Here is a 16,495-nt window from a genome sequence, read left to right on the forward strand (position 1 = left end):
ATTTCCACAAACAAAGAAAATAGAGAACTTGGTGGTTCAGTGTTCATTTATTGTCTGATATTGACTTAGTCATGTTGAGCTATGTCTTGACATGATTGATAAAAACTAGCACCACTTGGTAGTTGCTTTTTGAAAGCCGACATTTTCACAATCTGTATTCCTCCTTATAACTATCAGGGTGTTTCAATAATGGGTAAAATGACTGCTGCAGCCACGTGGTTTCTGGTCAAACTCAAAACACTGGAATACCTAATAAGACAATCATACAGGGCCTGCAATGATAGAATGTGAAGACATGGATGTACAAATGTATTTAGATTTGAAAGCTGGCGTCTTGGTGCAGAGTCATAAGACTGTATGTACAAATTCTGCCCTGACCTACACCCTGTGCCAAATTTAATCCCCTCTCTAGAGCTAAAGCCACTGAGAGACATTCAGTTTGATATCAAACTACTGCAAAGCAGCTAATAATATTGAACCTCATTGTGCCATGATTGCAAATGGTTATTGAAATGCAAAGAAGTTCAGTTCATCACATTGCCCTTGTTCTTTAATGCACTGAACTTTGTTGTACTGCCAAAGGGAGAATATCATATATCAGAGAATGTGTGCAAGCAAGAGAGACTCCAAGGCAATGTTTTGACAGATTCATCATCGTTTCAATGGAGTGAAACCAGTGGAGTGAAATAATCACGGTGCCCTCCATCTTATTTTGAAAATAGCAATTTTCCTGTTAAATTTTGAACAGGAAAACAAATTGTGCAGACAAGAACCTATAATAATAATAATCATTATTGTACTTTTTCTGAAGCAACAGCAAATGTCAATAGAACAAATGTGAAATACATGTTTTTGGAGCACTCTGGCAAGGATCTGGATGTTTGGGATATCTCAGCTCAACAGCTGCCTCAGCAAGCAGTCAGAGGTCAAGAATAGGTCAAGAACTACAGTAAGGTTTCATAGCAGAAGAATTATTTTAATGCCACTTAATGTGATATCCTTACATTTCCTCAATTAAGATTGCTAGTGCACCGTGTAGGAAAGCCTACAACGTCCATAACTAGGCTACCTATCAGTCTAGGAAAGAAGAAAGAACACCAGTTTCCATTCCTTAAAGCCCATTTACATTCAAAAGGAAAGGTTTCAAAGTAGACGGTTCTTTGTCTAATGGCTTGTGATACAGCTGAAAAAATAATTTGCAGTGAATACTGTTCTGGATTAATGTCTCTCTTTTTCCTGCTCACAGAAAGTCCAGGAGCAGCTGTAATTTATTCATTGTTCGAATTTACATGACACATTTTGTTTCATGGCTTTTAAATCTCTGGATCGATGCTAAGCAACTCACTGTGAGTATTCTGCTATCTTGGTTAGCTGAGACTGGTCACAAATCACATGGCATTGTTTCTGTTCCCTGATTGGATTATCATAACTCATAATCAGGAAGAGGGCTTGCAGAAATTACTGAGGTTTTGAATCTTTCAGTGAGCCTTAAACAAGAAATGTTAAAATGTTTGAAGATTTTTTTTCTTTCTGAGCCACACAAGCATTGCTCAAAGCATTTTTCCTAAAAGTTCAGGCCACTATAACACTTGTTGGCTGAGTGCAGAGTTTAAATTTATTGTTGTCATATTACAGTAAAAAAAGTAATTGAAGGAACTGTCCTACTTGCAGAAGGTGTAGTCAGAACTTCATATGCCTAATCTAAATGCCCATGTGCTAGACTGTGGTTAGGGGTGGAACAGGTTCCCCCAGGTGCCACCTGGAACTGGGCTACCACTGAGCCTATCTGACCCACCAGCCTGGGATCCCTTTACACTGTACTGCTGTGGCAGGCCCTCAAGTCCCCTCCAGCACACATACAGGTAGGGACACACCCAGCTGCAGCTACACACAGACGCTGAGATCAGCTCTGCATAGGAAGGCTCAGCTAAGGCACATCCCAGCTCCAAAGGCACGCACCCTTCTCTGGAGTATTAACCCAAAATGATACCATCTTATGCTGCACAGAGAACTGTACAGCGTAAACTCATGAAATTCACCCACTCCCTCAATGTGGAGAGGAATATACAACAGCTTTCTGACTCAAGTTATGATTTCCATACACTGGTTTTAGACAAATCAAAACAAATGTGTTAACTACAAAAGATAGATTTTAAGTGATTATAAGGGATAGCAAACAGATCAAGGCAGATTACCTAGCAAATAAACAAAACCGCAATCTAAGCTTAATATACCTAAGAGATTGGATATGAGTAGCAAATTCTCACCCTAATTGTTGATTTAGGCAGTTTGCAGAGATTCTTGAGGGCAAGTTGCACTTGTTTGCAGCTTAAAACCGCTGGCATTCCTTTCACAGGCTAGAAATCCCTTTAGCCTGGGTCCAGCACTTTCCTCCCAGTCCAGTCCTTGTTCCTCCGGTGTTTCCAGAAATCTTCTTGGGGAGGGAGTAAGTGAAGAACCTTGATGATGTCACTCCCCTGCCTTAAATAGCTTTTGCATATGGCAGGAACCCTTTGTCTCCAGGTTTAGTTCCCACGCCTTTCAGTGGAAAAACACTGGTATTCCAAGATGGAGTCCAATACCAGGTGACTTGGTCACATGCCCCTGTAGGGACACAACAGCCATGACTTGGAGTCTGTTTGTAATGTCCTCAGGAAGGCTCCCCAGTGGGAGATTAGCATCTTCTGAGACCTATTTTTCTTCCTAATGGCCCTTCTCAGCCAGCCATCTTGACTGACTGCATTCTGCTTAGTGGCCATTCCCCAGGTGTAAACACATTTGTAATGGATGCATAGACAATATTCCTAACTTCAGATACCAAAATGATACATGCATACAAATAGGATAATCATATTCAGTGAATCATAACCTTGTCAATGATACCTTACATGACATATCTTGCATAAAATACATCATAGTTATGCCATAATCATAATCATTACAATGAAGACTATGGGGTGTTATGTCACAACAGGGTTTCAGAGATTTTTTATACCATTTTGTTCTCCGGCATAACAAGGCCATAGACTTTTACCTAGTAGTTCCTGCATTAAATTCTGGTTGAGTTAGAGCATCTCTCTTAGAAATACATCCAATCTAGATTTAAAGACTTCAAGTCCACCACATTCCTAGGTAAGCTGTCCTAGTGGTTAATTACCATCATTCTTAACACATTGTACCTTATTTTCAGTCTGAATATGTCTAGCTTCTAGCCCATTATGCCTTTGTCTTATTGATTAAATCACCCTCTACTTTCAGAAATCTTCCCTGTGTAGGTTCTTATAGACTACAATCAAGTCAACTCTTATTCTTCTCTTGCAAAAACTAATTAGATTGAGTTTCTTATGTCTCTCACTGTAAACCATGTTTTCCAGACTTCAGATCATTCCAGTAGCTCTCTTCTGAACTCTTTCCAAGTTTTCAACCTCCTCTTAAAAAGTGTAGATACTAGAATTGTTCAAAAATCTGTCTCCCCAAAACCATATGTAGAGCTATTACCACCTCCTTAATCACAGAGGATTCAGTTGAGCCCCAGGTTTTTCTGTTTCAAAAACTTCATAGGTTAAAAAGTATTGGTGCATTTAGATCTGGATGTAAGTTTGGGCAATTAACCTACAAAAGCTGTTAACTGCATTCTAAAATTGTGCCTTGAATTTACTAAAGAAGGGAATACAAAATTATTGTAAACTCTGTTTTTAACCTATATAAATTGCTTAGCTTGTCACATTACTAATACTGCTCACCTTACTCACACAAGTAGGCACATCCCAACCCAATGGGACTACTTCCATGAGCAAGGCAAACAGTTTATTCCATATTGGGCTACAATACCTTTGGCACAATAGGGTGAGCTAAGGACAAAGATCTTGCCTCAATGATTTTCTCTGTCTTTTGTGGGTTTAAATGAGATGCTTAATATACTTTAACATACTTCTAGTAGTTTAATTCTGTATAATAGCAAAGCCAGTAGTAAGTTAATTAAAAAGTGCTATAATGTCTGAAAGAAGTCAGCAGGTTTCTATGGGTTGCTGATCAAAGAGAAAGTTGTTTCTTTTTTAATGATGTTTCTCTTTTGCTCTGTTAGTTATCGTGTAGCCATATAATCACCTACTTCATTGCACTCATGACAAAATTAGATTTAAAAAATGGTCTGAAGCAAAATAAAATTGAAAATGAAAATGACAGATAAAAGTTAAAAACATATACTTATCAGAACTATGATCTTCTTGCCTGGAGCCAAGATTTTCATTAATTACAACATTGAAATGATATGTTCTAAGAATGAATAATGAAGGGCAATAGTTATCCAGATTGACAATTCCTTATCACTTGAGTAATGACGATGCACTAATGTAATTGTGCCATTAGTGAAGATCAATTGAAAATATGACTTACACAATATTTGAAAATCCATAGATTTGTTTGAATTACAGAAACTAAACAGTACAGCGTTTATATGCATATAGATTTTTTTTAATGTCAAGCCCAGTGATCCTGATTCTTCTCTCACCATGCAGCAGTTTTATTTTGGTGTAATCTTTTTTAGTATGGCTTAATTTAGCATGATCTCTATTCAGAGTGGAGAAGGGGCAGCATTGCTAGACTTCTGTTTTAATCTGTAGCTATGTATAAATAAAAATCATCCAAAAACTTCTTCATATACTGTTCTCCTCCTTTAAGTGCTAGTAGGCTTTTCTGTAAATTATTAAGCATAGTAACAATAGACAATGAGATGATGGATATACAGTTAAGGACAAAATAGATACTTTCTCAACTGTCTGTAATGTTTTCTTTGAAGAAATTCATTGTATTAACCAAAATGCTGTTTATGTGTTTACTACGTTAAAATATGCAACTGGAGCCAGGAACTCATCAATTTTAATCCTGTCCCTAACATGGATTCACTCTTTAGCCTTGGATAAATAAACTTCTCTGCCTTACTTTCCCCGTTTGTAAAGTGAGGACATTGTCCTTTCTCAGACAGATGTGTTTAGTAGAACTAGTCAGAACATTTTCAATTAAACATTTTTGGTGACTTTTTTTTTTCATTGAAACTAAAACATGTATCATTTTGAAGTTTTGAACAGGATGATTTCTGAAGTCCAGTATGGACAATCTGAAAATAGATGTTTGGACACAATTCCATTTTGTAAACACTTTCAAAGGTTTTGTTTTCATTCCAATGAATGAAAGCAAATTTAGAAGCCTTGAAAGTTTCATGAAATTAATTGTCATTCTCTGGCCAGCTCTAGTTTTTAGGATTCATTCTTGATTATAAAGCATTTTGCAGATAAAAAGCACTAAAAAAGTGATAAGTAATTTTATTGGGGGAATGGTGTGGAGAGGGTAATAAATCTAAGAAAAGTATTATGCATGGAATCTAAATCTTGTCTGTTTCTTTAATATATCAGCAGTTTTCCCCTATAAAATGTAAAGCTGTTATAAGTAAGAATATGAGAAAGGGAATTTTGGTGGTAAATTACTTGTGAATAAATTGTCCACTAAACTTAGCCCTTTTTTGCATTCATGAATCTATGGCAAATCAATGCTGATTTTGAGCTAATTAATTAATAATTCACAATATTTATTAAATGATTTATTCAAATAAAATCAGCTTCTGGTGTGTTTGCAAACTCTTCACTCCATCTATTCACTTATCACACACTGCAAATAATGAAAACTGACTTAAATGACATTGAAACATTTTCCTCCCTGTAGCGAGAAGGCGTGGCCTCCCTCAGAGGCAGATGCAGAGGGAATGCCACAAGCCACCTGGTGGACAGAGCCAGGAGGACAACATCCTGCATGCTGGAAGGAGAGGGGCGGGACAGGAAGAGGAAGTATAAAAGGCTGGCCCAGCAGCTCACTTAGGAGAAAGCTGCTAAGGGAGACAGATGTGTTTTTCCTGCTGCTGGAGAGGGACGCCGAGGCAAACCATAGTTGCCCCAAGGGCCTGCATGAGCTTCCAGAGAGCTCTGCCACTCTGAACACTGAGGAGCTGCTACTGCTGCCCTTGGCGGTATATCTCAGGGAGACTGAAGATGACCTCTGGACACAGGTACATCCGAGGGAGGGAGTAGGAAGCAGACCAGGGAAACCAGGTAACAGTCTGTTTGAGAGCTGGCCTGATACAAGGTCAGCGTGTTGCAGGCGGATCCCCACTGACCCGTGGCGGACCACTGCACCACTGTTGGGGCCCTGGGCTGGGATGTGGTGGAGTTGAGTGGGCCTGTGGCCCCACTGTCACCTCACCCTGGGGTGGCAGTACTCCCCCTCTTTAGGCCAGGAGGCCTGCGCTCCTCAGACAATCCTGCCTCAGACCCATAGACTATGCTTGATGCTCACCCCCCTGCATGAGCCCCATAGACAGTGCTCACCCCCTGCATGAGCCCCATAGACTGGGATGGTGCTACAGCTCCGTGTGACTGAAAGCCAGAGCCTTGACTGTTTTCTGTCCTGCCCTGTTTCAATGGCGTGTGAATAAACTGCTACAGCTCTGCCTGACTGCAGGCCAGAGGAGCCCTGACTGTTTGCAGCCCCACGCTGCTTGAAGGCCAGGGCCCATTGCGTACCACTAATTCTCCCTTTCTTGGTTTTAGAGACTGAGGAGGTGTGACCTCCCTCAAAGGCAGACTCGGAGGGATGGCCACACTTGCTTACACTCCCACAGTTGGATAGCTGAAACTTCTTATAAAGGAGAACAAAAAATAAGAAGTGATCAATAGGGTCAGCCAAATCACAAATAATGAATACTGAGCATATTGGTTCATGCACGAATACTCTTGTTAACCGGAGGTATTCAGATTAAGGACAGCCATTCTGCAAATGTTTTTGCAAATAAATATTAAACATAGTAGAATCCAACAACTCTGGAGAATTCAAACAAATATTTGTGAATATTGATTTTGACATTTGATTTTGCTGTAGTTGATCAGTTCTAACTGGTTAGTTTCTTTCAGGCTTTGTCTTGACTAGGAATAGTGGATGAGTTTAGATTGGACTTAGGTAACACATGCTAGGTAAACCTGACTTAAACTTGACCTTTTTCCTAATGTTGATGCAGAGTAATGTCTTCTAGTTAGATATAGCTGATTGAAGTATAACCCAAGATCGTCACATGAAGGATACAGACTTCTATTTCTCTGAGAGCTTTAGCCGGCATCATGGAGCAAGCACAGTGAAGACATGGTGTGATGGAATTGGAGCTGCTCTATACAATTTCTGAATAGTGTAGGTTGGCCTGGTTATTGAGATGTTTACTGTATGGATATATTGGTTTAGCTTAAGAGAGATACAAGCAAATGGAAAAAAAATAGTTCAAGATAAACCACCCCTCAGCAAACATTTGAGGATTGTTAAGGGACAATGCCCAACCTGTTAGCTTTGAAGATTTTACCTCCTCCCCAGCCAACCTGCAAAGCTGGTTTTGTCCAGAAAGGCCAGAGCTCAGGACCACAGAAATAAACTGGGGGAGGGGAAGAAGAGCTATAGCACTCTTTAAAAAGGGTCTCAGGAGAGGAGAGTCGTTCAGGGAACCAGTCTGAGACACACACACTCACTGGGGTGTCTGAAGAAGTTAGCCCAGCAAGGTGGTCATCATGGAATAGTAGGCCTTTGGGTAAAATAGGCTTTGTAAAGAGAAAAATTTCTCTTTCAATGTTTTGTTCCTAACGTTAAATAATATTTTTGTTCTAGGAAGGTTGTCTCATCACTGTCACCGACCTCCAAAGGGAAGAGCCACAGGTGACAGAACTCAGTCCGACCTGCTGGGTGAGAATGGTTGATATGCAGGTACTGTAGCCCAGGGTCTGGTCTACAAGTAGGAGAATTGTGGAATTCCACTGTGGCATAGGTAAAGACATGAGGCCCAAGGAGTGCATACAGAGAGACCAGAAAGAAGACAGAGGTGCAGCTAGCCATGTAACAATAACACATGGTATCAAGGTATCTGAAACCGATCTGAACATTCCTGTGTAATTTAGTAATTTTTAAATTTTAGAAAAAAAAATCTGTTTCTGAGATTAGAAATAAGCCCCAGAGGTTCAGTTGTTTAAAGAATTGCAGGAGCCATTAAAAGTTGCACTACTTAGAATATGTTGAACAGAACTGGTCCCAGTAATATACTTGGGGCACCCAGCTATTTACCTCTCTCCACTGTGAAAGCCGATTTATTCCTTGCCTTTGTTTCCTATCTTTTCCCAATGCATGGGAGGACGTTCCCTCTTTTTCCCTGACAGCTTACTTTGCTTAAGAGTCTTTGAGGAACCTTGTCAAAGGCTTTCTGAAAATCCAAGTAGACTATATCCACTGGTCATCCTTGTCCACATGATTGTTGACATCCTCAAAGAATTCTGATTCAAACATCTTTTTAAGCCTGGAATTTTGGTAGTTGTAAGTGAATGCTGCTGCTTTCTGCAGGCCATAGTTCAAGCATTCACTTAAACAGATTTCATTGTTGATTTCAATAGGGAATTCTGGTTACAAATCAGTGGCCCAATACGGCCCTATGTGATTAATATTATAAGATAATTTATTGAGGCAAAGAAGGCAGAAGTTATTAACATAGGGTCATACATTGCCCTTGGTAGTAAAAAGGTACAGAAGAAGCTAAGATCCTCAACTTACGCAGCTGATTTCTGTAGTAAATTATGGATCATGCCATTGAAACCTGAACAAAAAGTGTGTGCAGGGACAAGTGAGTATGGCTAGCAACAGCCCCTTGGGAAAGTTAAAACCTGTAAACTGTATTGAAGAAGATGCAGCATTTAACACCACTCAGCACATGAAAGAATCAGTGGTAAGATGCCCCCACATATGGAAATATACAACAAAAGCTTTTCCAGGCCCCTTGTGGTCCAATATGAAGCATGCACCTCCCTACCACAGGCTCAATCCTGCTGGGTGCTGAGCATTTTGACACCAATCCAAGAATGTACTAAACAGGTGTTTAATTTTGTGGACATGAGTACTGCCATTGACTTTAATGGAACTGCTCATATGCTTACCATTAAGCACACGCTTAAGGGAATTGCTGAATCGAGGCCGGAGTGCTCAGCACCTTGCAGGGTAGAGTCCCATTTACAGTTAGCCTTTGTATGCTTGGACAACCAATTAAACACTTACATTTTGCACAAAAAGATGCAGATGTTTACTAATAGCAAGTTAGTGCTTCTCATAGCAGTAGTATTTTGGATCAGTTTTCTAAAACAACTGTTTCCAAGGTAGCATCGATTGTGCTTTAGACTTGGCTCCTCCTACAATTCCTTTACTCACAACCACTTTTTAAAGAGTTTGCAGACCTTCTGCGTCAGAACTTTGTGTGTCTATGTTGTATATTTTCAGGGTAGCATGGCCAGTAGGATGGCCAACCCCTTTCTCTGCCTTCTCATAAGGATTCTAGGGCAAATTCCCTACATCCTCCCTTTTTTCTGGAACTTGCAAATGAATTGGGGATAAGCTGCATTCATATCATTGGGATTCAGAACCAAGCTGAGCCTCATGTATGAGATGGAGCTTAAAATAGTCCTGTAGCTGGCAGAAATACTTTGACAGAGGGTTTATAGATATATTACACTGTTTTGCAGGATGTTTTTATTTATTTAGAATGATCTGAGCACTCTGGGGAGGGATATGTTTTAGATTTACTCTGTTCTGACCCAGTCACGGTGTGTATGAAATGCAAAGCAGGGTTGAGCCTTCCCTGTGGATCTGGAAGCTCTGTGGCTCTAGAGAATGGTAGATGTTAGCAATTCTCTTGCAAGAATCCCTCCTGGTTGATGTAATGCTGATTAAATCAAGCACGTTTTCTCCTACCGCACTCTCATTCATCGCTCCACAGCCGTTCACTGCAGTGACCATGCAGGTTTTTAATTCTTTTACTAAGCAGAGGACATTTTTCTTGGAAACACATGATGAAATTTTAATGTCTGTGCTTTTAAGTCTGAGCACAAAATCCTTAAATAGAAGTAATGCCCGTTGCAAAAGTCCATATAGATTTTATTTTTTCACCTAGTAACACCATAGAATTTAAGGGCCTTGATTATATGTACAGTATTTTAAATTTCTTCTAATCATAATTTTTAAGCCTTTGTTTTTCATGAGTTCATAGTGGAAGACAGTTTGGGTTGTCTTGTACAGCAGTCACCATGGCAACCTATCATGAAAAGGCCCAGTTATGAAAGGTCAGGCATTCTGTCTGCCACAGGCAATATTTACTTAAGACTTATGGACTGGCTGATATAACTATATATGCTAAAAATATGTCTCTGTGAATGATAGCTGTGAATAAGGCCTGATCAAAAGAACTGTTTGATCACTGGCCTCATGCCTTCCATTATGCATTTATGTTGTGGTGGTTCTTCGGAGGCATCAGTGCAGTTCCCACTGTAGGTGTGCTTGGGTCTCGTGTGTATGAGACTGGAGTTTTTCCAAATATCCATGTCTGTCTGGGCCACACCTGTGCTCTGTGCCTCATGCCTCCTCATGCTCCCATGTGAGGGCATAAAGAGCAGCAACCCTCCCTCAGTTACTTCATACTGCCCATGTAAGTGAGACAGAACCCAGTGAGAATCTGATATGCTAGTCTCTTCAAAGACCCTAAATTGGCTCTTTTCCAACCAACTTGGGGAAGAAATCTCATCTTCCCACTCTCATCTGAGGATATACTTTAAATTTAAAAAAAAGAAAAGGAAAAACCAGTCAACCACTATGCCTCATGGTGGAATCCAAACCCTAAAGGTTCAAACCGTGTCATCCTGCAATGGACTGATTGCAATCGAGGATGGACATAGCTAATGTCTTGTCTGCCTACAGGAGAGCCACATCCCAGACAGCTGTTTGTGTTCAAGTCCTTTTCCTCTAGGATACACAAGTCCAGGATTCTTGGCTCAAGCTACATCTGCTAATGTAGCCCATACAGGCTACTTCAGGCTCAGAGGCTACAAGAGTGAGGCCGGATAAACCAGCTTTAGCCAGTTCTCCCTTGAACACATCACACCCTGGGATCAGACAGTGGAAAGAAGGTGAAGAGGATACTGGCAGAATTGGCCTGGTTGACCCCTTAATATTGGTGAAGCCCTTGGCACCAACAGCCCCACAACCAGCCTGTACTAGCTGCCTTGAAGCTGGCACCCCACGCAGTAAAGCCAGCACCTATGCCCATTCATAAAGGGGGACACTGACTTGTGTAACTGGACCAAACTTGAAACAGAGCTATAGGACTGAAGGGAAATTCCCGAGGGAGGATGCTAGATATCATGCCTCCAAGGACAAAACCCCTAAGCAACTGAGCAGATGAGAGATCCAGTACCATTATCCATGATAGAGCCAAGCAAGGGCCCAAGATATGCCCTGGACATCACCCCCAGGCACATGCCAAGTACTGTAGAAGTGACCAGCACTGGCCCCAGGTGTGATCTTAAGAACTCCTCAATGCCAACCATGAAAGGTTTCACTGCTGTGTGACAATAACTGCTAACAGGCCTGGCAACCTCACTACACCTAGCACACCACTTTCATGGTATTTTAGCCGTAAATTATATTGTGAGTTCTCTAACAAGCTTATGCCCTATGGATCCTCCTAATCGCTGCAAGATGTATGTAGGGATGATATTTTAGGAGTTGTGTATATGCACTCAAAATGTGTGTTTTAAAGTCTGTTACCAACCAAAGAGGAAAAACAGGTTTCTTCCAGGCAGGAGGTAAGGTGTCTGTCAAAATGTAAATTAAGCATTGTAAGCCAACAGAATGGGAACCCCATTTACATACTGAGTCAACAGGAAAGGAGCACATTGGAGAATGAATCATTCTACACAGAGACTTAAGTCAGCTTAACACTATCGCTCAGGGTTGTGTACTTTCACCCCCTGAGCAATGTAGCTGGGTTGATCTAATTTTCTAGTGTAGACCAGCCCTAACAGACTGGAGGTGTTAGAGCTGAAACCTAGTTAGCACAAGCAATTCTCCCTCTTGCTGGATGCAGGAGAGTGACTCTCAGTCCTGGATACTCTGAGAAAGTGTCACACCATGTCACCTCTTGACACTGCTTTTGAGGAGGAGATAGCAAGGAGGAGAATATCATCAACATAGTCCTTCTTGCTGATTTAAGCAGAGACCCTTCTCCCCTACCATCAGAAAATGATCCTTTCACAGGATGACACTGTCCCTTGGAAGAGGCCAGAACTCCTCTGATTGGTCAGCTGACCCCAATTGAGCTCAAGAGAGAGAGCTTGGCCCTAGAGGGGAGAGATTGGGAGGTGAGAGCTGCCAGAGACCAGGAATACTGGGAGGTCCCTGGAGAAAGCTGTAGGTAGGTCCTGGGGGAAGGCAGGAGAGCAGCAAAGGGGTTTGGCTGACCTCCCCAGAGCCAGGGCCAGCGGGCTCAAGGCTGGAGAGCAGCAGAAGGGGGTGCCTGCTAGCATCTCCATGCCTGAGAGCTAGAGCCAGGGGAGCAGTGGAAGGGCTGCTGGCCTATCTGAGACAAAAGGTTAGTGGAACAGGGGCCATGACAGATGATCCCCTGGTGAAGAAGATCCCCCAGAAGAGTGGCAAGGGTTGGGGATTGTCTTTGGGAAGAGCAGGCTCTGAAGCCCATCCCGCTCCCTAGGTTTCAGAGCCTGAGCCACAACTTCAAAGTGCTGGCAGCTATTTTTAGAGCACTAGTGTGAGACCCACTAGCCCAAGTCTGTTGACCCAGGCTGGGAGGCTTGTTGCCACAGGCTGTGTAGACACACCACTAGTGAGGTGTGAAAACTGCTTTTTATCCCATCACAGATGATAGAATTCTTAGGAGTCCTGACTGACTATGTCAGAAAGAGCATGCCTCCTTCAAGATAGGTTCCTCCTTTCGATGCAGTCACTAGAGCATGGGCTAGAATCAAACCTGACTACAATAATATGGATGTGTCTGGAGTTGTGAGGCCATGTGTTGGCATTCATGTACATGACACTGCTTGGAACACCGTGAAATTTCAGATTTAAATAGCTGAAATCATTAAATTTACAATTTTAAAAATCCTATTGTTGCCCTGGATTTGAGAGGTGTTTATTGTGATGGGTTGGATCACAGAAACCCCCTTGGGAACTGCCAACTGATGTGCCAAAACTACTTCTGCCCCTGCTTTCCCTGGCAGCTTGGGACTCCAGCACCCTGTCTTGCAGAGCTAGATACGCCCATCTACTCCAACACAGACCCAGGGTCTGAACCACGTGCCCTAAAGCTGCAGACTTAACTGAAAGCAGCTTACAGAAGTGTTCCTGTCTTTAACACTCAGATGCCCAACTCCCAATGGGGTCCCAACCCCAAATAAATCTGTTTTACCCTGTATAAATTGTTCACCCTCTATAACACTGATAGAGAGATATGCACAGCTGTTCCCCCTCCCCAGGTATTAATACATACTCTGGGTTAATTAATAAGTAAAAACTGATTTTATTAAATACAGAAAGTAGGATTTAAGTGGTTCCAAGTAATAGCAGACAGAACAAAGTGAATTACCAAGAAAAATAAAATAGAACACACAAATCTATGTCTAAGAAAACTGAATACAGATAAAACCTCACCAGTTCCAGTAAGCTTCCTTTTACAGACTAGTCTCCTTCTAGTCTGGGTCCAGCAATCACTCACACCCCCTGTAGTTACTGTCCTTTGTTCCTATTTCTTTCAGGTATCCTTGGGGGTGGAGAGGCTTTAGCCAGCTGAAGACAAAATGGAGGGGTCTCCCAGGGGTTTAAGTAGACTTTCTCTTCTGGGTAGAGACCCCCTCCACTCCCCTATGCAAAGTCCAGCTCCAAGATGGAGTTTTGAAGTCACATGGGCAAGTTACATGTCCATACATGACTCAGTTTTTTATAAAGCGACAAAGAGTCCTGTGGCACCTTATAGACTAACAGATGTGTTGGAGCATAAGCTTTCATGGGTGAATACCCACTTCATCAGATACATCAGTTTTTACAGGCAGCAGCCACTGCTTACCTGCTCCCTTGAATGTCCTCATGTAGACTTCTTATGTGGATTGGACCCTCCCAAGATCTATTGTCCATTAAGTCTTGATTGGGCACTTAGTTTGTACATTTCTTTCTCAAGAAGCTGACCAAATGCTTTACAAGGGCTACTTAAAAATCAAGCCAGTGCCCAGCCAATGTTCATAACTTCGAATACAAAAATGATACATGCATACAAATAGGATTAATAGATTCAGTAGATCGTAACCTTTACAGAGATATGTTACATGGCATATGTAGCATAAAACATATTCCAGTTACATTATATATATATATATAAGCATGTTCCCATGAAGCCTTATGGGGTACACCATCACATATATACCCCAGAATGTGATCAAACTAATTGCAACCATATTATGTGCATTCAGCCACCATGAATTAATGAAATAGAACACCATATAGTTAAGGGTTAATTTGGAGACAGGCTTCAGAAGCAAGGTCAAAACTAGCTACAGTTTCTGCTAATCAGAATGGGAGGAGGGGACAAAGTAAACAACTGAGACTGAAAACCTCGGTGGTTAGGAAACCTTGAATCTAGATGCCTCTGATATTAAAAGTTTATTGAACATTAGAAAAGTGATGATACAATAGGGGTCATTATGACCTATGTGTTTTGTAGAAGTTAGTTATACCAGAATAGCTAATAGTGTTTACTTTGGAGCAGCTCTCTGAAGCCATCTTGAGAGACGTTTTTCCTGACACCCTTTCTCCCTGGTGGGCGAGCAACTGGCCACTGCAAGCCTGCTGTTAATTACTCAATACCAATCCAGATGTTAGGTAATATCTGGGATGTTCTAAACCTATTGCTCATGTTTGTATGTGCTTAAATCTAATAAACTGCAGTTTTAGATAGAGCACGCTTACTTGCATGAATCTTATCAGACGGAATTGCTGTTGATTTATTCCTTACACCACCTGGAGTGAAATTGTTAACTTGCCCCTATTGGGGGTTCTGAAAACCCCGGGTAACACTATGACCATGAAATTGACCAAAATGGACCGTGAATTTGTTAGCACCCCTCATTACTTATGAGTGGTTGCTATGGAGGTCCATTCCATCTCTGGAGAACTCTGGTGATAGACTTATTCACCATCTGCATCAACAACAACTGCTAGAACTTTTGTTCCAGAAGGAACATGAGTCCAGGATCATTGCCATATATCTTTCTTCTGCAGTGGTCCCAAAGCCTCCTATATCCCTTTCCCCAGATTTTCCTGATTGTCAGGGGGATTTCCAACATCAAAAGAGACAATGCTAAGATTATTCACATGGCTCCCCACTGGTCAGTGCAGTTTTGGCTGATGGGCCTATTACATCCAGCCTCTGATCCAGCTATGAGACTGCCTGGCCCTGATCTCACAACACCATAGCTAGATACTCCATCCAGACCCAAAATCACTTTATTAGACAGCATGGCAGTTGGTTGGCTGCATACCACAGGCAGGGATTGCTGTTTACAGGTCTAAAAGAACCTTATATAGAGCAGGAAAACATATTCTTCTAAACAGAAGAGATTCTTGGTATGGGAAGGCCAACATGATCTGTCTGGGTCTCAGTTCAAAGATCCTTGTCTACTTTCTGCATTTAAAGACCAGGCTTTTATTCAGTTCTGTTTAAGCTGAAGCTTGAGGCAATTTTGGCTTGCCATGGGTCCGTGCACTTGTAGGAACATAGGACTGAAAGGGACCTCCAGGGTTAGGCCGACTCCATCCCTGCTTCCAGATTCCTCATCTATCACAGGCTTTCATTTGTAAGGAATCTGGGGAAGGGTTACAGCTACTTTCTCCTTTATGCTCTCAAATGGGCGCAGAAGTCGTCTCAGGGCATATACACAACCCTGATGGATACTGCTATTCAGAACAAAATTCTATGAGCACCTACAGTGAGATCCACATTCACTACAACATCTTGAAGAACTACAGTTATGGTACAGCTATTAACTAATCTTTGTTGGTGGGGGTAGGGAGTGTAAATGTAAAATTGACCTCTGTTTGATGGAGGTAGTTTAGCTTCCAGCAGCTAAAGACAATAGAAAGGCCTAGAATAAGAGCCAAGAAATTAACAGGATCTTTAGGGCCTAACTAAGAAAATTAAAAGTAGAGACTGATTCTTATCAAGTACAGGCACTTGTACTGAGTTTTTAGCCTTGAAATGCTGTGCTGTAGTGCTTAAGGCTGTGTAGATGGAGCTGCTTTCTTGTCAGTTAAAGGGACTTGGTGAAAAGGTTGATGGGACACATCAGTTAGGTGGGCAGCCCTAGAATCAGAAGAGTTCGCTCAAGACTCTTGTTCGCTGAGTTTAGCTTTATGATGGAATACACTCTGATACCACAGTGAATGGCAAAGAAGGCTGCTGGGAAGAAGGTGACACATTTGAGTGTTCACTGCTTCTGGATTCAGAGAAGCAATGGTGAAGTATCTGGGGCAGTCTCGGGATTATAAGAATAAGGTTGAAGCAACCCACAGAACTCTGAACATCCGCAACCTTCAG

This window comes from Malaclemys terrapin, chromosome 1 (assembly GCF_027887155.1).
Source record: "Malaclemys terrapin pileata isolate rMalTer1 chromosome 1, rMalTer1.hap1, whole genome shotgun sequence".
NCBI classification, from domain to species: Eukaryota; Metazoa; Chordata; order Testudines; family Emydidae; genus Malaclemys; species Malaclemys terrapin.